The sequence below is a fragment of the Pleurodeles waltl genome, chromosome 5 (genome assembly GCF_031143425.1).
Source record: "Pleurodeles waltl isolate 20211129_DDA chromosome 5, aPleWal1.hap1.20221129, whole genome shotgun sequence".
NCBI lineage: Eukaryota > Metazoa > Chordata > Amphibia > Caudata > Salamandridae > Pleurodeles > Pleurodeles waltl.
In genome coordinates this window covers 1252303915-1252330779 of record NC_090444.1, presented here as the reverse complement: position 1 = coordinate 1252330779, position 26865 = coordinate 1252303915, and the positions used below count along the sequence as shown (strand labels likewise).

The following is a 26865-nucleotide window of genomic DNA, read 5'->3' as shown; positions in this document are numbered from 1 at the left end:
ATATGAACATAGCCAGTTTTTGGATACCATATAGGTCATTGTGGGGCGAAAGACCTGAATGCCCCTGCCATCTACATCTTTTGTAATGGGGATTGGGTACACACAATACATATGCTAATTGACTCATAACCCAATAAATGTCCTAAAATTAGGTAGTATCTGTATAGAGTTCTCAACTTGGCTCATGTAAATACGAAGGTATGCATACAGTGACACTTTGGCGCTCATTACGAGTTTGGCGGGTGGAAAAGGCAGCCCGCCAAACTCCTGCGGTCAGGTCACCACCAGTGCGGTGACCTTCCTGAGGCCCCTATTACGAGTTTCCCGCTGATCCAGTGGGAAATAGCCCACAACACTGATGCAGGCTTGTAATCCAGCCAGCAGCAAAGTTGTGGTGCATAGGGTGCAACAGCACCGTTTGCGCTTTTCACCGTCTGCTAAGCAAACAGTGAAAAGCGAGAAGGGGCTGTTCATGGGGGCCCCTGCACTGCCCATGCCAAGTGCATGGGCAGTGCAGGGGCCCCCTGCACTCTGTCTCTGCCAGCTTTTACATGGCAGTGCAACCACCATGTAAAAGCTAGCAGAGGGGGAGGTCGTAATCCCCAGGCCGGCGCTGCATGCAGCGCTTCCCTGGCGGTTTAGGACCTCCAGCACCGCCAGACCCACCAGTGGACGGTCATAATGTGGTGGTCTGACCGCTGCCAAAGCCGCCGGACCACCTCTTTGGCGGCGGTCAGACTGCCCCAGCGAATCTGGCGGTCCTAATGAGGGCCTTTATCTTCAACCACCATCAGGTCAGTAGAAGAATAATGTCACAGTTCTCCATCCTTGGCTGACCTAAACCGTAGTCCAGCACATGATCAAGGATACATACCTGTTTTATTAAGGTGTTTTGATGGATGTTGTTACCTTAACCTCTTTCAAGAACGCAAGAAATGCTCACGTGTGTTTAGCTCATGAGCTGCATGTTCAAATATGCTTTGCACCGCCCTCTCTACCCATCAACTTTAGACAGAGGCAAGGGAATTGTTGCAAAGTATTCATGTAGCAAAACAGCAATCTGTATGTACTTGAAGTAAAGTTATACAACTAATTATTTGTAGGTTATACTTATTGAATGACATTAGCTGGGTAAAGAAGCTTTAAAGCACATGTTCCATTAATTCCTCTTTTGACATGAATTCCCAGAGTTTTGCCAGAATTAATGTTTTGGCACAAGAAGAGGTACCTTTTGTGGTCGGTGCCAATGCTCATATATGTGTAGATTTAGCAAAGTAGGTAGTGTAACTATCCTACATTAATATTTGGTCGCTCATTTTAAGAAGGACATTTACTTTCAGTTCTACAAAATGAATCTTGTCCGTGTATTTCAATGATAACGGCAGCTATTAGATATACATGTTACAAGTATACATGTGAAGTTTGTGTTCATGGCGTCTAGTATTTCTTGAAGCCCACACCTTGGTTGTACCTCTGGCTCTCAGAAGATGGTCATTACAAATAAAAGAAACATGGTACGCTGACGTAAGAGATTGGTAGTTCAAAGCCAGCAGAGCCTGCTCCTGGTTTTGCACAGTGAGACTTGACCTTCTCACTGAGAATAAACTGGAAGGCTACTTCTGAAGGTGCGCACTGCGATACAGTTTTGTGTTTTTATTGGCCAGTAGTTAGGAAAAGGTGTCCGGTTTTCTTTAGGTGAAAGTACCCTGGGCCAGATCGCCTGCGCTTGTTCGCCCAGGTGAGTGTACAGGATAAAGCAGATCTACTCTAACTCTTTAGGCAGATGTGGTCAGGCATACATACAGAGGACCAGGAAGACATCTGCATTAGTGCAGATCTGCCCATTTCCACATAAAGGGAGTAAGAGAGAAGCATTCTGCCCTGCTTTTGAGCCTTGTCTCAAACTCACTAATAGAGCACCCTTTTCCTTGCATAGAAACTGACAGTAAATGCCACAAGTCGAACCTACCATTTCTGAAATTAGGCACTCAAACGTTATATCTGCACTGAACACGCACGCACAGCTTCGAGCTTTCACACACCGGTGCTAACATTTCTAAACCTTGTATAATATCGTTACTAAGGCTGTCCTGATGACAATTCGCTGTCTGGATGACAACTTGGTTAACCGATAACAAACCAATGAACTTGTGGCAAACCACTGAACTGATGATAGCATGCTGAACTGATAAGCACCCGAACTGATGACAAACCCCTCGACTGATGACAAACCACTGAACTGATGATAGCATGCTGAACTGATAATCTCCCAAACTGATGACAAACCCCTGGACTGATGACAAACCACTGAACTGATGATAGCATGCTGAACTGATAATCTCCCGAACTGATGACAAACCCATGGACTGATAACAGAGCACTGAATTAATGGCAAACTCCTGAACTGATATCAAACCACTGAAATAAGGACTAACCAGGATTGGTGGGTGGGGGAATTGATGACAAACTGCTTAATGAACTAATGGCAAAGCAGCATAGTAATTACAATGAAGAAACTTTAAGCTGTTGAGGACCTTATTCACTGCTATCTAGTAGGGCTAGGTTTGCCATTATAGGAGCAGGATATTTCTTGTTTCAAACTTTGGGGGTGGGGGATATGGACAAATCTGTATTTCAATTCTAACAGGTAGAGGCAAAATATTAATGGATTAGCACACTCTTCTGACTTCCTACACAGTTACTCTGTTTAAGAGGTGTTCATGGAATTATTACACATTACAATAGCCCAAATTGTTTAAGCTGGGGAATAGGACATTTGCAACAATTATTTGGACGTGAAACTGCCCATACAAGTTAAAAAGCATTAAAAAACACAAGCATGCTATGCTTACACAGGGAGCGTAAAACATATCTCTAGTCAGAAAAGCCCAGGGCTGAAGACTGCCAGTGTGAGGTCTTATTTTCAAGGCTACTAAAATTATGGGGTAATGGAGGACCAAATGATGTGGCAGTGTTAAAAAAACATTACTCAACAAAAAATGGCAAATTATGTGACAATACAACAGTATTATATTGATTTTTAGGCATTTTGACCACTATTTATACTGTGTCCGCAAGGCTGCACCTCTTTCCTATTAGTTTAACACCTAAATACAACAAACAGCAACTACAAGACAACTGGATAACCTTGATAAAGGGTCCGCACTGCACGAAAACAAGTGCTTTTAAAGTAACTTTTAAACCACTTAAGCTAGTAAAGCTTTTTGGAAGAAATCTGCAAATTATGCATCAGATAGTAAATTATGTGGCAAATGCAGCAAATCTAGAATTATGGTGCAGAATCACAGAATTCCAGTGGCACTGCCAATTTTCCAGCTGATTCTGCAGAATGCCAACAACTTAGGCTCTCTCGCCCACAGAACGGCATGTGAGGCACCTACATGAAATGCTGGCCATGTCATGATGCCGACACCACACACGCTCCAACAGGCAGGAAGCAGTGCTTTGCATGCAGCAACAGAGATGGTATTTGTGAGGTTCTATGGCTGGAACCGGGGCCCGCCTCTGCAGCTAGAAGGAAGGCTGGTAGTGGGCAACCTGAAAGCGGCAGCTCTGGTTACGTCGCATTAAACATGAAAGATATAAAGGCCTTGAAGTTATGATAATGTTTGTTTTGAAACTTTCAGTGGGGTTAGATTGATGGGCTAGACAGACAAGTTCAAAATACACATTAGCAGGCTAATAGCCTGTCTCCTCAATTTGCGGGACCGTGATTGGATTCTTCAGTGCTTCCGCTCGCAGGGTCCCTGGAGGTTCGACAACGCTGATATTACGGCCTACCCTGACTATACCATAGAGGTGCAATGCAAGCAAAGTTCATACATCAAGGTCAAACAATTAATTTGTGAGTACAACATCACTTACTCCCTGCTGTATCCGGCTCGGCTCCGGGTGGTGGATGAAGGAAAGACTCACATTTTTTCCATCACCTGAAGATGCATGGACGTGGTTGCACACCATAGGATTGGTCAAATTACGTTGTGAGGAATCTCAGGAGGGAGCCTGGCAGACACCCCGACGCAAAAAGAGATCTGACATCAAGATGCACGCCTCCAGGGTGCAGACGGCTGAGGGCCAAGCACAGGCACTACTAGAAGCAACCCCGATCACATCTAATCCATATACTGCCCCTGCAATGATAAAGCAACAGTCTCTGACTCATCGTTGGGCCACTCCAGTGGATCTACAGTTCTCTCAATGTTGGGCCCGTATGGGACCCCAAACGCAGCTGATGACCTTTAATATTCTATATTAACTTTGGCTGACAATATACGAGTCACTCCTCATGAATGCGGTACACAGTGGCTTTTGGTAGCATGGAACGCCGGACATCAGGTCCAAGATAAACTGTGCGTTTGGAGTAGCTCTGCTGCTTAGCCTGTACTTACACTTGCCTGGCTGAATGATGTCATCTTGAAGGGGCTGATGATCAGGGTGCATGCTCTCTGTTGGTGAAAGGAGAGGTCCAGGGGGGATGAAGTGATCATGGCACTTGAAAAGGGCTGGCAGAGACATGAAGAAAACCTCTTACGCTAACACTCCCTCCACTGACAGGATTCCCGAATGGACACAGTTTAAGATATGACTACTAACTGCACTGGTTGTGCTAACATGTTAGATGGAGATCTAGGCCCTGATGGCCGAGACCCCGGAGAGTTCAACACTGTTTATAATTTTTCTGATATTATGTGGGTTTTCGAGGCGGACGTAGAGTACTGGAGTGGAGGTGCGCAGTGGGTTGGAGCCGGGGCCTCCTGGTTTCAGGGTCCTTTGATGCAGATATACTCAGTGATTACAGGGAAGAGGTCCATGCACGTTACCACGGACTTACACACACATGAAGGTTGACAGCTGTACAATGGTAACATGGAACATGCTTGGAATGCCCAATCTAGTTTACCGTCATAAGATTCATGCATACTTAAAATGGCACAGGCTCCACATGGCGATTCTGCAAGAAACACACCTTATAGAAAGAGACTTGCGAAGCATCAAAACTAAATGGCGTGGGCAGGCACATGGTACAGTGACTTCGGCATTTGCTAGAGGTGTGTTAATATGGATAGCTCCGGAGGTCCCTTACATAGTAGAGTGCTCTGTGGTGGACAAGGAAGGCAGATATGTGCTGTTGGAGGGCTCCCTAGATGGCAATTCCCGATCTATAGCTGGATTATATGCCCCTAACTCAAAACAACAGGTTTTCCTGAGGTCGATCACGGCCACAGTTTTCCAGGACCCACGGCCATTTGCATATGGGGTGGTGATTTCAACTGTGTACCCAATGTAGATTTAGATAGATCTCACCCGCCCTTGATGGGAGCTCCCAGTAGGACTATGGCGGGTGAACTGCGCCAATGGATGTACGAAACAGAGCTCCATGACATATGGCGCCTTTTACAACCCTCAGGACTGAGAATATTCCTTCTATTCCCTAGTGCATGGGCTACATACCCATATAGACTTGCTGTTGAGCCTGGCTGGTCTGGTTCATTACACTATCAAGGCAGACTACTTAGCCAAGACATTGTCAGATCATTGCCCCCTGCGGGTCCACCTACATTGGGACAGACAACATACCTCCGTACCCACATGGCATCTACAGCCTGGCATGTTGGCGGACCCTCCTTTCCGGCAGGAGGTGAGGGCTTGCATTTCCCAATATTTTTAATTATACGGAAGTACAGCCTCGACGCGAGTAGCGGAGTGGGACGCTCATAGAGTGGTCATAAGAGACCATTGCCTCGCGGCCACAGGGGGAGTACAGCACATGCTGATACGAGAATTAGCTTCACTAGAAACAGACCTGCCTAGGGTGGAATGCGCGGTAGCAATTGGCTCAGCTGACCTAGTAGCTCTCCGCATGCAGCGTTCACACCATAGAGAGGTAGTTGAGCACCTGAGCATGTATGATTATCGCCATTATATCTCTAGGTCACATGCGGAAGGCGATCGCTCTGGCAGGCTGCTGGCGTAGTAGCTCTGGAGCGAGCAGCACTGGGACCCTATTGGGGCATTGCAGCTAGATTTGGGAATAGTGGTCAATACTCAATTGGCCATAAATTATGCCTTTCAACACTACTACAGCACGCTTTATGTGGCGAGACCAGACCCTCCTGCCTCACAGCTTGCAGAGTTTTTTTGACTCGCTCCCTCTTGCACATCTCAACCCACTACAGAGTATGGTGCTGGATGGACCTATAGAAATTGACGAGATCCAAACAGCCCTGCATCAACTAGCTCAAAACAAGGACCCTGGTATGGATGGGTTACTAGTGGAATACTACACCACGTTCAACACGCAATTAACCACACCATTCCTGGAGGTACTGCGTGAGGCACAAGGGTGGGGGCAACTTACAGACTCACAGCGTGAAGCACTGATTGTGGTACTGCCACTTGATGTGCAGTACTCTAGGCCCCTATTGTTGCTTAACCTGGATTGCAAGATATTGAGTAAGGTCCTTGCAAACTGGTTGCTTCCGTTAGTGACTCATTTGGTCCACGAAGACCAGTCGGGTTTCATACCAGACGGAATACATTCCTGAATGTGAGACGACTTTTGTGGTTAATGTCAGGCACTCCGAGGGTGATCGTGAAAGAGTTAAAGTATTGATAGGTATTGAAAAGGCCTTTGACACCTTTGGGTGGTCTTTCCTCAAGGAGGCTTTATGGAACATGGGCTTTGGTCCAGGATTCTTGGGTTGGATCGAAATACTGTATTCAAACCCCATCGCCCGGGTTAAAACAGGCCAGGTTATCTCTGAATGTTTCCACATCTGTTGTGGCACCAGGCAGGGGTGTCCCTTATCGCAGCTGTTATTTGTGTTAGCAATCGAACCATTGGCGGCCCAGCTGCGACTAAGGGCGCAACAATGGGAGATACCTGAAGGTGGCAAACAACATACAGGGCCTGATTACAACTTTGGCGGAGGGGGTTAATCCTTCCCAAATGTGACGGATATCCCGCCCACTGTATTACGAGTTCCATAGGATATAATGGACTCGTAATACGGCGGGCGGGATATCCGTCACATTCGGGACGGATTAACCCCATCTGGCAAAGTTGTAATTAGGCCCATAGTGTCCCTTTATGCTGATGATGCGTGGATAATTTCTAAATAAATATGCAACGTCTCTCCCGGAGGTTTTACAATTATTAGATCAATTTGGGGATTTATCTGGCTTGTACGTCAATTGGTCCAAATCCTGTTTGTTCCCTCTGAACCTTGACACAGGAAAGCGTGTGACATGCTCTTCCAGCATATTAACAGCCATGGTGCCACACTACTTTTAAGTATCTCGGCATCCAAATCTATTACACTAACGCAGATTTACTGGAGGGCAACTTAGGACGTGCAATGCGTGTGATTAAGGGATCCCTACGTTTCTGGGGGTCCCAAGGGTACGACTGCTAAGGGTCGTACCCTTGCAACGAGTGCCTATTGCAAAGATGATCATATTTCCCAAGCTGCTATTATTCTTTACTGCATTACCATTAGTAGTGCCCTGATCTTTTTTCAGAATCCTGAACGGTCTGATTTTGGAACTAGTATGGGGAACCGGTCGAAGGCATGTCCCATTTGCAGCAACACACCACCCGCTCATAAAAGGCATGACAAATTATGAGCTGTACTATGCAGCAGCGCAGATGCAGTGGCCACTCCAATGGCTACAGAACTCACCCAATGCGGAGTCAACGCTAATGCGTGAACGTTTGAGGGGAGAAAGTGTGCTAGCGTGGTTACACAATCCTGTCTTCACGAGGAAATAACTTGATGGAAGTGGCCCACACGTGCTGGAGCAGTTACATAGGTGGAAAGACCACAATTCCGCCTTAGTCACCTAAGATTCCCCTGCTAGATATTCCAGGCGCCAAGAAGCTACACACACAGCACTCCCTAGATCCACGGGGCATATTTATATTTCTGTTTGCACCAAATTATTTTGGGACTCTAATTAGGTGCAAAACTAACTCCATATTTATACTTTGGCGCTAGACCCGTCTAGCGCCAAATTTATGAAGTTAACATCATTTTTGGGACATGGAAGCCTACCTTGCCTTCATGAGATGCAAAAAAATTACTCTATGGCCTTAACGCCATATTTATACTCGTGCACGGGAGGGAGGAGGGGTCAAAAAATGGTGCAAAGCTTACTTTGCCCCATTAGTTAACGCCTGGGTCAGGGCAGGCGTTAGGGGACCTGTGGGCCTATTTCCATGGTGGAACACCATGGAATAAACCCACAGGTGCCCGCCCCAGGGACACCCCCACCCATACCACAGGGACAGTGGATGATGGGGAACCCCATCCCAGGTAAGTACAGGTAAGTATTTTATTTGATTTATTAAACTGCCATAGGGGGCCCTGAATGGGCCCCCATACATGGCACAGGGTGGAATGGCCATGCCCAGGGGACCCTGGTCCCCTATGCTGGCAAATGGGATGGTGGGCATGACTCCTGTCTTTTCTAAGGCAGGAGTCATGTGGTATGGATGGTTTTGCATCAGAGAATGACTCTAGGCAGGTTAGATTCTTTTTATTTTTACTCTAACCGGCATAATGTCATTTTTTGGTGCAAAACCCACTTCTTCCATACCGCCAGCCCCACCCGACTAATGTAATTTTTTTGTTACACTAGCCTTCCCTTTGCACCGGCTTGCACCATTCCATAAATATGGTGCACGGCTGGTGCACAGAAATGGTGCAGGCCGGTGCTAAACATTTTCGTGCAAAACTGCGTTAGTGCAGTTTTACCCCAAAAAGTATGAATCAGGGAAATAGCTAAAGCTGGGAATACACATTATAGGTGACTTATTTAAGGAAGGCTTTCTTATGACATATACAGAACTAGATGACACCTACAGCATAGGGCCAGGGAGATTTGTCACCTATTGTGTACTGAAATGGCTTACATGTAACGTATGGCGAGCCAGAGACTCTGAACCCATGGTTTCGGCTACATTACATGTGATATTGTCTGGCACAAGGCCTACTCACATTGCATCTCAGTTTTATAGCTCTCTCCTGGGACTTCTTGATACAGATTAGGCAGGAGCACGGGCGAGATGGGATGGGGTCCTCAATGAACCCCTGGTGCAGTCTACATGGGCTACAGCGATTTGAATGGCTAAGGAAGTGTCACGTAACCCTAGATTCCGTAACACCCAATTTAATTACTTGCACCAAACCTACCAATCTCCTGACCGGCTTCATCGTATGTTCCCTCAGACTAATCATGTTTGCCCGCAATGTGGTGAGCCGGGCGCTACATTCTAAAACATGACATTGGCTTGCCCGCCTGTACAGCAGGCTTGGCACGACTTCACTTCCTTAACAGGAGAACTACTCGTCGCACATTGCTTCCTACACCGGAATACCAGAATCGTGCCTGTTAGGCATCCGCACCAGGTCAAGAAGAGACAGACAAACCCATGGATGTACTGATTTGGCGTGTTATTCAAATGCCTTATAGCAATGCATTGGAAAGCACCAGGGGTGTCAAACATGCGCCAATGGCTGGGAGATTTTCTAAAGTGGGCAAAGGCGAAAGCACACACACTTCATTCTCTTAATGACAGGAGCATAATAATAAAAGGACTGGAGCTCTGGGGCACCTTCGTAGTCAAGGTTGAGGCTAAAAACGACACTAGCCCACCCTGAGCAAATGGGTCTGGTTTGGAGCGCATTAGGAAATACAAATAAGTACTATCATCATAGCCACACCCAAAATTAGAAGAGGGTGCATGGCTTTCAGGCTATGAGTAAGTACACCGGGCACTATAGACCCTCACGAACATTGGACACCATATACCTGACAAGGTTTATACATCATTCATATGCATCATTAAGCAATATAGCACTAGGACAGCGATATCCGTACAGGATAAGATGCTGACACCGCGACGGCTACCATACAATTGGGGCACACTATAGAGGTATTACAAGGTTATTAGCAGCTCCCATTGTGGTGCAGTGTGGGAAACAAGAAGGTGTAGTTGCTAACCAACCTTTTTGTCTCACTTTGATGAATAGGTGTAACACACAAATATAGTTAACTAGAGTTGGGGTACCTGGTCTTGCCGCTGCTGGTTGCCCTTCCCTCCTTCTTATGTTGTACTACAGTTAAACAATGAAGGGGATAATTATGATGACTCAAGTCAGATGTCATTTATAAATGTTATATAAAACCAAATAAAGAGATTAAAAAAAAAAAGTCTCTTGGTTGTCTTCAAGATGCCACGATTGCTGTGAATTAGCCCCATGCCATGTGTGGCATCTTCGCTAAGCCCAATCAGCTCTGAATTTTGTAATCAAATAGATTGATCAACTATCCACCTTGAACAGCAGTCTATATTAACAACCACAGAACCTTCCTCCTGAGGCAAGGCATAGAATAGTCCCAAAATCAAGCCTGGTTTTCTCCCAAGGTCTCTTCTGCACCTCCATTGGCACCACAATTGCTTTTCTACAATTAAAATATTTATACCCTCTCTTGCAAACCCCATACATCTTTATTCTGAGCTCAATGTTGCTATCTATGTACAGCCATCAACACATTCTGTAGACCAGTTTTTAAAAAATCAAAAGTCGTGCTCAAATGGCCAACATGTGCCAACTCAACTCATGCTGCTCTTCTATACATTGGTGGCACCCATTTTCCACCTCTCATATGAATACACGCATCTATAGGCAACTGTGGTGACAACTATTGCTCAACGCTTTTGTCTTAGCCATGTATCTCTCACAAATTCTGTAATCTTCAAAATCTTGTTTTTCTGAAACACCTCTCACCATTCCTTCTCTGTTACACAGTATTTCCTCTTCATATCCACAAGATACTCTAATTCTTTCTCCTCAGCCCTTAACTCTTCTTCTTCTTCTTGATCTGCATGAGTATTCTGGACATAAAACCACTACAGAAATGTGCTTCATCTAAAATTGTATGCTGGCCAATCTCAATCCAGCGGTAGACGGGCTCCTGTGTACAACAGTACCTCTCATAAAAGCAAACGCATGACTTGTGATTAACACTTTAGGTCAACACTGATATTCAAATCTAAGCTTTAACATGCTGTGCAGCACATGTACAATTGAGCCTCTCTTTTTTCTATTAATTTGCCTTTCATGTACTTAAGGTTTGTGAGACAAACACCACTTTGACCTCTTTGTTGCTCTGTGGCCATGGATTAAACTGTGATGAACACAGGAACACCTGGCACAAAAGGCTGTATAATGGACACTTCTGAAAGTGTTTTTGTTTATTCAAAGGCATACACTGGTTACTACAGCCAAGTACATTTCACACCCTTCCTGGGCAATCTGATAAGAGGTCCATTCACACATGAACAGAAACGATAACACCTCCTCTCTGCTTTTAGTGGTGGGGCTTTTGAAACACTTTGTGCACAGAACTATATGATTTAGGAGCTACTTCTCTGACTTACAAGATACACTTTTGTTCTTTCACAATCTCAACCATTTTCAATCAAAACTTTGAACACTGCATCCAGTATGTGATCAGTTTCCTCATAGATAATTGTCAAACAGTTCAGTATCTCTTAGAAACTACCATAAATCAGGCACTGAAAAATGGCACAACTGCTGCCTGCCTGAGTGCTATTCTCCTGAACTGGAAAACACCATCTGTGTAGTGTTAGGAAAGAGATGAGGTGTCACAATCCCTCAGCTAATAGGAGATTGTGATAAGCAGATATCAGCCCTTATTTGGTGAAACCTTTGGCATTTCCCCACTATAGCTATCATGTTATTAATTTCGGAGTGAGGTTGATTGTAACTCATTGGTATGATTGAAGCTCTGCAGATCTATGCACATAAACATCTCTTCTGATTTTGCACACGACAACAATAAATGAAGATCAGACGGATATTTTGGACATTCTGTCCAGAACCACTGTCAGACCTTTTCTAACTCTTTGAGGCATGCTTCTCTTCTTAAATGTTGTTGGTTGGGCATCTTTCTTAAATATGATAATGTGTTTCAAATGACTGAGCTCCTTCATTTCATCTTGAAACACTTTTTAATGTTTTTACATTATGGAATCAAACTTGCTATCCTTCTCCGCCTACCATCATTGCCTCATTATCATCTTGAAGCTCATTGTGATGAAATATCACTTTGACTTTTCTCTGTGGCATATGCACCATTTCTAATAATTCCGAATGAAACCATCCTAATATATATTCTGCCCTTTGTGTGCTACCTATACTTTATCAAATATGTTTTCCCCTTAATTGAAACAGATTACGTATTTTTATATTTCCATAGGCTCTTGGACATGTAGAATGCTTCTTTGCAAGCACCGCCAGCCACAGTCAAACAATGAGCATGTTTGAAATTATGGCAATATGTGATCCTGAATCAATAAGCAATTCTAACATTATGAGTCAACAAATATGCTTGCAAGTGTACCACTGCAGTTACTCACATCCATCTACATTTCTAGCTCTTGAACCCTCATAGTTAACAACAATATGTTCAGACTGTTTTGCAATTCATCTCATCAGCTATCGCATTAACACTGAATTTCCTTGTGGGTGCATGGGACGCTGCAGAACAAGAGGTGCCCCATTACTCCATAATTACTGCACTATTTCTTGAGAGTGGGAGTGAATTCAAAATTAGCCGTGTGTCAAGTCGATCCACACTTAAAACAACAGTCACTCATGCTGTGATTCTGGGCAAATCACTTAATCTCCCAGTGCCTACAAAAAACATTAATTTGACCTTCTGTAATGCAACTGGTGCCTATGTAAAGTACACCAATGCCCTTAGACTGATTTTGCGCTATATAAAACTACCAAAAAATACAAACTTTTCTCTCTTTTGGGTCACATGACAATTGCCTACCGCAGAGCCAGATCACGTCTGTGATTTCAGTGGTAGTTCAGATGATATCAAGGTAAGGACAGCCTTCTGCTAATAACATCGAAGGTCGTTTCGATTTCGTAGTGTCTGGGATATATCAGAATGACTAACCTAGTCTGGTAGGCCTCGTTTTTTAGTCCAATGTGGTTGCCCATTACGTCTAATGAAAATACTAGTCATGCACTGAAAGTAAACATACATTTTTGACATTCTCAGATATTAGGATTAGCCAGAAAACCAGGCAGTAAAGAAATCTAGTCTTAAATGTCTTGGCTGGAGCTTCCAGTTCAATCCAAATATAGGCTTTCTAATTCTAACAAGATCTCCAAGCACAAGACATAGCATGGGTGTAAATTAGGAGCTTTGTTTCAGATCCACAAGGTTTGTAGCCACCATAAATCTCTCAGAGGATTCACTCTTTCTTGCGTTTTAAAGAGCTGAAAATTAGAGATTTGTAAGTCTTCACTCAACATTCTTTCTCAAAGTATTACTCAAAATGTCCCGTTCTCTTCCATGTTAGTCAACATCTGATTCATCCCAGTAGTGGGCCGCTTCCTATAGCATATCACTACACTTTATTTTTACACTCATGATGCTCCTTTTTGTTTTTTTCCCAGCCCGGTTCAAAAAATCGTTTTCGAGAGTTAGCAAGACCTGATGCCAAAAAGTGGAGAACTTCGCATGCAAAATTGGATCCCAGTGCACAAGGCCAGGACAATACATTCGAGCCAAGATTGTAGAATGTCTACCAAGTAAGCAGATTTTTCCGCGGTAGAACAGGGCGCCCCTGGTTCAAAGGGAATGGTTCACACAAATGAGGTGGAAAACATCAGAGGCTTAAACGTGTGAGTATTAACACACATGTGCAATGCATTTCCCACACTTCCCTGCACCTCTAATTGATTAATGAGCAAGCGGCGTAGCAAGTGTTGAAACAATAATTTAAAAAACTGCTTCTCTCTGAGGGTCTGATTGTAGGGAAGGCTTCACAATGTAAAATATTTTCCGTCCAGTCACGTAGGAAACACAATTGCAGACTTGCACTAACAATGTAGATGAATAACATAAATTAATACATAAAAATTTCAAAAGCTGCAAGAAAAAAACAAGTATGCCATGGACTCATGTGACTTGTGTAAATAGTTCTAAATCTCAATATGTCTATGCATCTAAGAAGTGTGAATTTGTCATGTACTAGGCCCGTTATGATCAGAATATAGTGTAATACCAAACATCACTTAAACTACCAATATTTCAGTTTTGAATTTGAAACAGTGATCCAAATGTTTGATAGGGTAAAACAACAGTGTTTATCCAGGGACCTAAGTATCTCAATCCGGTCCTACGTAATAGTTACAGCCCGAGCTTCAGGTAGGGTGTGACTATAGCTTCACTTCCAAGATCAGTGCTTAGTTAAATCAGCTACCTTTCAACTGTTACAGCTCCTGTATGCTTTCTTTTTTACTTTGCTGCTGATAATACATTTGAGGATAGCACTATGGTACTTTCAAATCTTGTTTGTACTCATACTTGTTTGTCGATTTGACAAAATGCAAAATACATTGTCTTCCTATGTGGGCAACTTAAATTTGTGTCTCTACACTTTATGTCGCTCTAATGGATGTCTTTTTGAGTTCCATTGACTCCAAACAGATGTGCCTGGTACCTAATGATTTCCATCAAGTAGCACTTGATTATCTCACCTAACAACTCCATAGTTAGGCTGGTCTCAACCTTTCCACCCAAGTGGATGAAGATTCATGATATGAGCCAACAATATGCTTTTCCACGCCAACTACATTCTACTCAATCAACCACAAGCCATGTCCTGGAATCCTTTACCTTTTATTGCTTGTCCCAAAAAGAATACTATATTACTAGGATGATCTTAGACAGTTTCTTGTACTTCGATATTTGCGCATGGCTGCAACATTGTTTCTCTCTCCCTGACTTTAGTAACTTGTTCATAATAATTTCAACGAGACCAATCCTTACATTGGAATCTACATTCAAATAAGCCCAAACTATATACAACACGGCCCCTCAGTCCCTAAAAAACACCATCAAATTGCAATCAATATAAAAAGAATTCACACATTACCACAATTCAACAATAACATTGGTCTCTAGGTATCAACACTGCAGACCAAGTAATGCATAAGTAGCACATACAATACATTCAATGAAACCCCCAAACACTCTGTTAGCTGCCGACAATTCTGGTCTTCAGGCAAAGACCAATTTTACAGGCCAAATTTTTAAAGTCTCATTGTAGACAAGCATTGGCAAAGCCAATAGGTCTTGCCTATGCAAGAGCTACTGGCTTTGCCAATGGGTTTAAGCCATGTTATGAACCAACGTGCATACTGCTCAGCATGGCTAAAAGTTAGTGGCTTTAAGGAGAGCAGAGTGGATTGTCATGGAGTGGCACAGAGTGGTTTGGGGTAGAGTTTCATGGAGGGAGTAGTGTTGTGGAGTGGAAGGACACAGAGTGGAGTAGAGTGTCATAGAACTGAGTGGAGTACTGTTAGAGTAGAATGGAGTAGATCAGAGTGGGGTGGCACAGAGTGGAGTAAAGTAACAGAATGGCATACAAGGAGTTTTATACAGCAGAGTAGAGTGTTGTAGAGTAAAGTGGCGTAGAGTGGTGAAGAGTAGTAGAGTGAATGACAGAGTAGAGTGTTGTTGAGCATCATAGAGTAGAGTGGCATAAAGTAGAGTAGCATAGTGATATGGTGGATTGTGGTAGAATGGCATGGAGTGTCATAGAGGGGGTTGTGTAGAGCATCACAGAGTGCAGTGGAGTGTTGTAGAGTGGGGTGGAGTGGAGGGGAGTAGAATACCATAATGTGTTGTAGAGTGTCAAAGAGTGGAGTAAGTGTAGGAGTGGAGTGGAGTAGAGTGGTGTAAAGTGTCATAGAGTGGAATGGTGCAGAGTGGAGTAGAGTGTCAGAGTGGAGTTGAGTTAAATGAAGAAGAGTGTCAGAATGGAGTATCATGGAGTGTAGTGTCATAGAGTTGAGTGTGAGAGTCAAGTAGAGTGACCTGGTGTAGAGTGTGGTGGTGTAGAGTGGACTGGTGCAGAGGACCTTGGTTTTGAATAAAGTGATGTAGAGTGCATTGGCACAGAGTGCAGTGACATAGACTGTAGTGACAGTGTAGGGTGGCATACAGTGGTGCTGAGTAGAGTGGCACAGAGTGCAGTGGCACAGCATAAAGTGCAATGGCATAATATGGAGTGGCGTGTGCAGTATAGTGGCATGGTGTGGAGCAGAGTGGCGTATAGTGGAATGGTGTGGTGTGGAGCAGATTGTTTCAGAGTAAAGTGGGGTGGAGTGGTGCATGGTAGAATGCAGTGTTGTAGAGTAGATTGTTTCAGACTAGAGTGAAGTGGTGCATGGTAGAGTGCAGTGTTACAGGGTAGTGTGTAGTGGTGTAAAGTAAAGTGGCATATAGTGCACTGGTGTAGTGTAGATTGAAGTGGCATAGAGTGGAGTAGTGTATAGTCCAGTGGTGTAGAGAATAGTAGCAAAGACTGCATTGCTGTAGAGTCGCAGAGAGTGGTGCAGAGTAGAAAGCAATGGTATAGATTGCAGGGGTGCAGAGTAGAGTGGTGTAGAGCCCAGTGGTAGAGCATGCAGTGTTGCAGAGTTGAATGTCAGAATGAAGTTGTGTAGAGTACTGTGGCATAGAATTCAGTAGTGGAGAGTTAAGTGGTGAAGAGCGCAGTAGCATAGAGTGCAGTGGTATAGAGTGGTGTACAGTGATGTGGTGCAGTGTATTGCAGAGTAGAATATTTCAGCACAGAATGCACTGGTTTTGAATAAAGTGGTGTACAGTGCAGTGGCATAGACTGCAGTTGCACCGAGTGGAGTGGTGCTGAGTGCAGTAGTTTAGAGTAGAGTGGCGCAGAGTGCAGTGGCATAGAGAGGAGAGCCGCACTGTAGATTACAGTTGCGTAGAGTGGAGTCAGATGGCATAGACTGCAGTGTGTTAGAGTGCAGTAGCGTACAGTAGATTGTTTCAAAGTAGAGTGAAGTGGCATAGAGTGGAGTGGTGTAGAGTGGCATAGAGTGGAGTGGTGTAGAGTTCAGTGGCCTAGAGTGGGGTGATGCAGAGTAGCATGGCATAGTGTTGTGGCGTACAGTGCATTGGTGCAGAGTGGGGTAGAGCTGCGCAGTGTAGGGTGCAGTGCAGTGGTGCAAAATAGAGTGGGGTAGCGTGCACTGGCATAGACTGCAGTGGCGCAGAGTCGAATAGAGTGGTGTAGAGCACAGTGATGTAAAGTGAAATGGTACAGAGCAGAGTGGCACAGAGTGCAATGTAGTGGAGTAGAGTATTGCAGAATAGAGTATAGTGGTGTAGAGTGTAGTGGTGCAGCATAGATTGACATTGTGTGCAGTGACGCACACTACACTGATTTTGAGTAAAGTGGTGTAGAGTGCATTGGCATACAGTGCAGTCTAGAGTGGTGAAGAGTAAATCAGGGTCGCATAGAGTGGACCGTCGACTGCAGTGACATCAAACGGAGTGAAGCAGAGTGGCGTTGAGTTTGGTGACATAGTGCAGTAGTGTAGAGTAGATTTTTTAAGAGTAGAGTGAAGTGGTGTAGAGCAGAGTGGTGCAGGGCAGAGTACAGTGGCGTAAAGTGTTGTTGAGTGCAGTGGTGTAAATTGTTTCATAGACAAGAACAGTGGCATAGAGTGCAGTAGAGCAGAGCAAATTAGAGAGGTACAGAGTGCACTGGCATAGAGTGCAGTGTTGCAGAATGAAGTGGTGTAGAGTGGAGTGGTGCAGAGTAGAGTGGCCTAGACTGGAGTGGTGTCGAGCGCAGTGGTGCAGAGAATACTAGAGAGGTGTAGGCTGCACTGGCATAGAGTTGAGTGGTGTAGAGTAGAGAGGCATAGAGTCCAGTGGTGACAGTTGAGTGGTATAGAGTGCAGTGACGCAGAGTGGAGTGATGTAGAGTGGAATGGTGCAGAGTAAAGTGCAGTGGGGGGGTATAGAGTACAGTGGAGTGGTGTAAACTGGAGCATGCATGGTGTGGTAGCGCACTGCCATTGCAAACAACACATTGTGCAAATGTAATGGTCATTTCAATTGAAAGACATACAGTTTTATTTACACAAGTATACAGCGTACAAATCATGGTGTGTAGAATGTCATCACCTAGTGTACTGATTTGTTTTGATCGTAATAAAATATTTGTTGCCACCGTACTTCAGGGACTCTTGTAAACAGTCTATGCTCCACAGAAGGGACAAACTCAAGCAGGACAGCCTAAAAAAATAAAGCCAGCAAATAGAAGGAAAGCAAATGTGAGTTACGAACCACAAAGCCAATGTTAAGCAATAGGTGGAATACATTTCCAGGGAAGCTTTTCTGAATGTCCTCAAAGTGTATATAGTCAACTAGCCAGCAGCACTGTCTGGTAGGTCTTTACCTAAAAAATGAATTGCTGTTAAATGTCTGGCAGTTCACAGCTCTAGAATGACCAAACTGTATGAATTACCCCCCCTCAAAAAACCTAAAACCTTTGTTTGCCTTAAGTTGATAGCAACCCCTCTTATTTACACCCATCTTCTATTACTATGGAAGCCACTGTCCATCCCTTATTTTTTACTCCTTCTTTTTGCTTACTTTCAAAAATTAATGTTATGGTAAACAATGTGAAAGGCATACATACATACGCCTCATCATCCAAAAACATGAATTACATATTGCTTTTGCTTCCAATTTTAAACTTCACACCGAAAATATTAAAGTATATGTAACAAAGGAATAACTATTATTTTTCTAACAGCTCACAAACACCCATCTACCTACTTTGTGCAACTTCCAGTCCAATTATAAACAATTTTAGAAACATCAAAATTAATTTGTAGTGAACAATTAAAACATTAATGGCAACTTAATCTCTTTTTTTGGGTTGCAACCTGTTTAATTAACAATTGCCACAGACACATTTGTTTACTTTGTATGGCGTGCATCATTGCTGATGTAGGAGTGTCTTCTATATCTCTCTGAAGATTACACTTAACTCCAATAAATTTAATCTCCCACATAAAGCTCAAGTAAATGCATGGAATGGTTTTCTTAAGAGCACAAGACTTGTGCCAATAACTGACTATAAGTACTAAGAGAAACGGAGAGCAAAAAACACTAAGCTTGGGTTCCAAAGCAGCGTGCTGCATGGCTTGGCTTGAGGCACTTTAAGACACTCAAAACAAAAATAAGCTGAGCTGACAGTGGGTTAATGTCTTCTCCAGCTCTGGTGTAAGTCAGAGTGAGGGAAGAGAGAGACTGGAGATGAAGAGACAGGGCAGAGAAAAGAAAGAAAGACAGGAAATAGAAAGATGGATGGTTATCAGGAAGAGGCAGGGCAGAGGTTGTTGCAGGTGGCTGCCTGGTAAGAAACATGTCAGACAGAAAATAATATACTAAATTTGACATGAGAATCAGCAAGAAATGGGAAGAGAAAGAGGGCAGGTAAGAGTAGGGGGAGGAAAGACATGCCATAGAGGAGTGATACTGGGAAAGGTTAGTATGAAAAGCAGGTAGGGCCAGGGCGCAGTCAGGAGTGTAACATTAAACTGAATGTGACTGCCTACATATCCATCAACCTGTCAGTCCGCCACTCCACCCCTGTACATCTGTCTCACCGGCTTGTCACAGTTTGTGCAGGCTTGGCTCGTGCAGTCTCTCTTCCCATAAATTCCTTGGCTGGCCCACCTCTACACAATACGCTTCCAGCACAAAAATAAAACCAACAGCATCTCTGACCACTGTCTTGCCAGTGCTTCGACTATGTGCTGATGTGTCACTGTGTCCTGGTAGGCTGATTTAAACAGGCACCAGGCGGAAATCTGAGATTATGGGGAGGGTACAAATGGCTAATCCAGATTGTCAGTGAGACTGGTCCAATTCATACAGGCACCACCGTCAAGAGATACCCAGATGCCATTTAGTTGAACAATATACCAACAGTTAGGGTGCCATGTTCTTACAAAACCTAAGCAGAAAGCAACAAGTGCACCATGGTGTGATTCTCTGTGTCAGAGGCTGGTTATTTTAAAGAGGCATCGGAGCGGGCATCTGCGATGCTGGAGAAGCAGGTGGCCAATTCAGAGGTGGAAGGTTCTGGTATGCACCACATTATTACCACCTCTCAGAGATCCTACAGGAGCCAGTAATTTCAAGAATACACCAACAACAAGCGCAGTGCCTCAAAAAGGTAGAAAGCAGCAGAAAGAGAAAAGAACACATCAGTGGCAGCTCCTCCATTAATGCTGAAGAGTGTTGTCCCTCTGCCAGCAGACACAAACGAAAAAAAAATTATAATAACAGGTTTATTATCATTTTATTTTTCATTAGGAGCAGAGTGTTGAGAGCAGGGTCATAAGAAAAATGGTGGAGGAGCGGTGGACACTGCTGTTGTGCGCATGTCGGTTTGGCCGGCTGTTTTAGGACGGCCAAAACGACATGCGCATTGACATCTCTCCAACCCAGCTACATTGCTGAGTGGAGAACAACAGGAGGCACTGGCTCCCAGTCCCCCTGGAAGCGCAAAACCTGCCCGCTCAGCCCAATCCCAACGCTGCTCTCATGGGTATTACCTTCATGAAAGCAGCGTTTGTACTGGCCGTTATGAGAGTCTGGGAGCCTCAGTCTGTGCACACACAGCAGAAGAGCGAAGAACGTTGGGTTCTTTTTTTAAATTGTTATTATTACTCTCTCCCCCACTACCTTTCCCTGAAACCAGCCGCTTCTGGGACACATGACTGAATTCCTTCACAATGCATTTTTTCAACCTCAGAGCAGGTTTGGATTTTGTTCTACAAAAATATCTGACTTGCCTTCATTGACACAGTTTTAAATAATGATGCTAGGATTGTGCTGAACAATGTAAAGACAGATTCAGGGTAGTGGCATAACACAAAATATGAGTTACCCATATCTCACAGATATACAGTCGCTGTGGGCTGAATGGGGCCCTATAAAAGGTTAGGGGGCCACCTCCACTGTAGAGGTGTGGATTACACCTGGCCCAATACAGGTTACAGGCATCCATGAAGAGAACCCTCTCGTCCGGTCTACCTGAGCAGGCCCAGCTGAGCAGCTGGAGGCTTGCATCCGTTTAAAAAGTGCTTTGCAACCTGACCACCAGTGAACAGCGAGTGCCCACCTCCCATTGGAGCCTGCATGGTGACTTTAACATCCATGCCTCAGCGATATATGTCTATATATTGCTATTCACCCAAAAAACAAAGGTTACCGGGACGTTATGAATACGCTCAGATTTTACACACATAAAACCATATAAATTCAGCAGTTAGAGTTATACTTATGTCAAGAAACTAGAAATCTTGTCCTAAGGTAACTTTAAGGCAAGAGGTATAGCTTCTTTAGATAAGTATAACTGCTGAATTTCTATGGTTTTGTGTATGTAAAATCTGAACCTAACTATAATGTCCCTGTAACCTTTGGTTTTTTAGTGAATTTCCAAGTTTTTTATTTTTTTATTCTATTTCTTAACTATAACATCCCTGCAACATTTTTTCAGTGAATTTCTAGTTTTTTTTTTTAATGTAAATTAATATTACTGTATGTTAATCCAACTAACGCTGTGCACGGCTGAAGGGTCTGCAGCCAACCCCCTGCATGCACCCAACCCCTAACTGCGCACACTACGCACAGCCTTTGGCTATACGAGGCAGAGGTTTGGAGTGTGTGTGCATTTTTTTAATCAGAGGATCCATCGCGGATTAACACTGGGGGGAGAGGGGGTGCGAGGAGCACCATGGTAGATCCGCACACAGGTGCCCTGCAAAAAAAGGGGTATTTTTGCCCATGAGTAGGAGAAACCTCCATCAGTCCTATGGGGTCAAAATACCTCTATCCTGACCCCTTATATCACTTTTCATTTTTATTTTTCCCCGGAACTGAGCTGATAAACAAAATGGTGGACAAAATGTTTCTTGCGCGTTCTGGCCAGCCATTCAGGGCCTTGCTTTTGGCTTGTGGATCCACAGAGGGTTAGCATCTCAAGATATAGTTTAATACCGCCAAAACTACTGAAGAGACTCACACCAAATTATAAAAGGAGATCTTTCTGGACCAAGATCTAGCTTTGTACCAAATTTGGTGTAATTCCTTTCAGTGCTTTGGCCAGTTGTTGTGTCTAAAATCCCTATAGGAACTTGCATGAGGAAAATGTGTTTCGGGACCCAGTTGCAAACTAGTTTTAGAAATATAGCGAAGATTTGTCAAATGGCGCCAACGTTACAGGCAAAACAAAAAATGCTATTCCTATGAGTGTAGGTGAGAGAGAGAGAGAGAGATGAGGGAACTTTTGTGATGGGACCATCTAAATTAGCATCATTCAATCAACAATGTTGCAAGTTTGTAGCTTTCTGCTTGGGGAAAACACTGAGCTGCGCCCTTTCAGTATGGGTGTAACCTGGGGGGCTCCCAGCTCCACAGGAGCTGTGGGGCCCTTTGTTATGCTCCGGATTCAGTGAAGTAAATTGCTGGGTAAGGGTGAGCTCGGAGGTATGGGCGACCTAGGATTTTTTTATTCACAGGCTCAATCTATTCTATATTTAAACTGTACAAATGTTACAAATGCTAAACTATAATACTCCCCAGACTATTTCAGATGTGCAACAGGTAAAGCCAGAAAATCAGCATCCAGAAATGCATTAGACCAGTAAGATTGCCTGCGGTCCGAGGCCAGCGATGTCTACTCAAGCAGTGTATAGCTGTATAATGTGTATAATATGAATAAAGTGTATATAAATAAAGAAGCAAATGGAAAACTGAAAAATTTAAAACGTTCCTTAAATATGAAGGAACCTGAAACTGCAATCTAAATATAAAGTCAGCATCATCAAATTGATTTGTGGGAGCAGTGCAAATTCATCAAATAGATAATAACATGGCCGATGCGTGGCCAACCTTCTCATTAAAACGTTGATTTTTTTAATGTTTGAGAATTTAAAAAATGTAATAATTTGTGTATTTGATTGGTGAATGCTGGTTTCTGATTTTTGTGAATTGTTTTACGGTTCAAATCATCAAAGTTGCTTAGGCAGGGGCTCATGCTTCCAGAAATGGCTGGGTTCCAATACAGATTCATTGGGGGTCCCCTAATTCCAGCACTGACTAAGTGGGAGCCCAAAGAAGTCAAAAGGATGAGAACCATTACATTACAAGTAAGAAATAATTTGGACCTAGTGGATGTCTGAAGGTTTTTAATTCTATAGGTTGGACTATATGCACTGCAGAGACATAAGAATCTCGTAAGACTATGCTATAGACAAATATTCCTTATTATATGGGTAACAAAATGAAGCATAGGTTGTGTGAGAAGTGGTCTTTAATTTGAACCAGTGATTGCCAATTGGGTCCACCGGCACACGTTTTTGGGGACTGGGACTTATTTTTGATTAACAGACTTTGATCCGGAGCGAGAGAGTGAAGAAACAACACTAAAGGAAAAAAATAAAGGGACAAGAAAGACTGAAAAACTGGCAAAGGGAAAAAGCAGGGATGAAAAAGAACCTGCAAGAGATACAGATGCATGGAGTGTCTGGTGGTGGTTGAAAAAGGCATGCGGTGGAATCAAGAGTAGGCAGCCTTACTATTCTACATCCCGACCTTCGATATCACCTGGTGCAGGCTTCTGTGAAAAACTCTGGGCAACAGCACACATTCTTTTACAAATTTAGCACTGCTGATGTGGTCTCCACATAATTCATTGCATGGAGAGTAATTTAATAAATCCAAGGACCTAATAATCTGGATAGAGAATTGTCACGTTAATGGCAGAAAATAATCAGTGCACATATGTTATCTGCTTCTTAGTGGTGGGACAATCAGAAGGATCAGCTCAAACAAAAACTGTTACTGGTTCTTTTCACCTTGATGTGGAAACTAATGCTTATTATTACTAATGTACCAATGTATCATATCTCTCATGCCAAATGTAAGTAGATCAACATCTTGTTGTTTTCTTTGCATTCTACTATATATAGTTTCACTGAATCACTACCTGCACCAAATAAAAAAGAACATCTGAGACTGGGTGAGGTACTCACACTTAACTTAGATCGTACACCTGCTTAACATGGTCGACGTTAACAGGGGGTAACATTCTTGACAATACCACGGGTCACTGGAATTATGTGAATCTGTGGCAGCTGTGTTTTGCACATAAATATGAATTTACTGCAGTTACCACATAATCCACCATCGTGTACACAATTTGCAGATGTTAACCCACAAAAATAGTTTTTAGCTCAAGTCGATAAAAAGGTATTTAAAAGGGTGCCAGATGTGATGGCATGGTCTGGCAGACCCCTTACAAGAGTTAGCTAGTCACCATTTAGTGGCTGATTCCTCTAGTCTGGTGTGTAACTGGTACTAAAGAGCTGAAACATTTGCCCCACTAGTATTAATGTGTGTTAAAAAAAAAAAAACTAATGGACTAATATTGCTGAAGTGTGTGCTGCATTGAGCCACATAATCTCCCTTTTCTTGGTGTATAATTTACTCAACACCGCCGTATAACTGGGTCCTCCACTGCAGTATAACTGCAGTGACCAGGAATATACCCAAAGATAGTTTGTATCCAGAGACGTAAAACAAGCCCCTCAAGCCCTTGCTTTGCAGAGGGTCCTCAATCATTTAGAGGCCCCCATTCAGCCCAAGGCCAATGAATAACTGTGGGATATGGGAGATTCAGGGGCCACTCATTACATTTTATGGGAGGGGGCATAATTTTGCGTTACACCACTGTTTACGCCTGTTGCAGCTCTTGAAGCACGAATCTAAATGGCCTTAGACCCAAAAGTTACATTTTCTGAACAATTCAAGATATCGGCATGTTCAGAGGGTGAAAACGCAATTCAATAACATATCTCCAAAAATAATCTTAGAATTAATGAGGGCTTACTTTGCTCCAAAAGCCCACTACTACGGTTCCTTCTGCCGCATGATTTCTAAAAAGGGTCTCGTTGTTTTAAAGAGGATTCAAAACTTTGCAAGATGTCTCATAGGCGTCATACGGATAAGGTTAATGTGCGACTTTATTCGGAGAAAAAAAACACGTCTATTATTATCGCATAAGAACTAGCATGTAGCGAACTACCACTGCTCCAAAATGGGCATTCCATTGAGGGTAAGCACTAAAACAATATTAAGCCCGGGGAGTCCAATTCTGGTCCAGGATGACCCATGCAGGCCACATTTCATAGAAAACCGCAGATTATGAAAATGTTTTTCCATTTAGGGTCTTCGCCTATACAAGTAAGTACCTTAGGTGGCATCTGTGGCGTAACGCGAAATGATGGGGCCTCCTCCAGATTGTGATGAGGGACCCTCGGTATCCTACATCTCACAGATATTAACTGGCCTTGAGGTGAGTGGGGCTCTCCTCAAATGCTGGGGTCCCCTGGAAGGTTACCACGCCTCCTCTGGAGCCTGCGTTACGCCCCCGGGTGGCAATCTCGAAACCTGTCACGGGTCCGGCCCCTCTGGACCGATGTTGGCCTCCCCCGACAACATCACCCTCCAGCTCTCTAACTCCTGCGACTTCCTAGAAAGCCTCTCTCTCCCACCTCTCGAGTACCCCTTCTCCCGACAGCGAAGTCTCACACCCGGGAAACCCCCTTTCGGTTATAAAATTAACATTTCGCTCCTGCACCATGCAGGGCACTGAGACCAGATTCACACGCCCACTTCTGTTTACAAGCGCTCCCAGGTCACCGGTGATCGACCTCACGCCGAGCACAGCACAGGTGCCGCTATATTGCTTAATGCGCCACAGTCCATCACAGCGGGCGCTCTCCGGCTAAAGTTGCTGCGGAGTTGGAAGCAGCGAACGGCGAATCTGGCCTGTAAACAAAGTAGTGCGCTGAGAAAGAAAGAGCCCTCCTACCTGCCCGTGCCCGCCCTGTCCATGTTCTCTCGGAGGTACCACACCCCGGGCAAAAGGTGAAGGTCGCGTCCGCACCATCGATGGCCTCAGTCCAGTGCACTCAGGAATGCCCCTGTGGCTCGGACCCTGGGGCGCCGTTTACTCCTCTATGCAGTCCAGTGAGCACCGAGCTCCCAACCACGGCCGAAGGATATTACTTCTAACCAGGTACACTTGTGGCAGAAAGGTGACTTGAAAACCAGTTTGTACGTTCTGTTATTCAGCAGCGACATCCACTGGCCGTGTAAGGAAAATACTTGCTCTAAAACTACGAGAAATCTTTCATCAAAAGAGCTACGTCTTTCCAAAAACCGACATACAGCCAGAGAGAACAGGGTGAGCAGACGTCTCGGATTTCCCCGAACAGTCTTCAGAGGACTGTCCCGGCGTTTTTCAAAATTTTAAATTCATATCCTGATTTTTGGGACAAATGGCAAGTATTCTGGAAAGCAGATTTAAACTTCTGCTTCCCTTTCCAGGGTCGCCTCCAAAGTCTTAACTAATGTAAGTCATTTATTTGCTTCTTTCAGGCAGCAGGAAGAGGTCAGCTGCAAGCTTCCAGCAGAAGGAGAGACAGTGTGGAGAGGAGGGAAGGGGGACTTAGGGTGGCAGTCCAATCGTAGCTAATGGTATGTATATATAGTCACACATTTACAAGGCTGTGTTTTTGTGTGTGTGTATATGTATATATATATATATATATATATATATATATATATATATGTCTCCTCTTGGCAGTTGCGAGTAGGTAGTTATAGTTAGCACCTAGTTTCCATAGAAAAAGCGTTTTTTTTTACTTGCCTATATCTTTGGCACCGCTTGAGGAATCTTCACAAAATTTTCCCAAAAAGTGTGCACAGAAATCTTGCTGTGCATGGTGAGTTTTGGGGTGTTCCATCAAGCGGGGGCCAAGAAAAAAAGGGGGGGGGGGAGTAAAAAAATGCATTTCCTATGTTAATTCCTATAGATTCTTTAGA

At 43.9% G+C, this 26865-nt stretch overlaps 1 protein-coding gene across 1 annotated transcript in view; it reads right to left on the bottom strand.

The window, feature by feature from the left end:
* ANKRD6 (ankyrin repeat domain 6) overlaps positions 1-26089 on the bottom strand; it is a 751904-nt gene extending 725815 nt beyond the window's left edge. The window contains exon 1 of the mRNA XM_069235495.1: positions 25850-26089. The gene's annotated coding sequence lies outside the window, so the exon portion shown is untranslated. The remainder of the gene's footprint in view (positions 1-25849) is intronic.
* Positions 26090-26865: the final 776 nt, after the last annotated feature.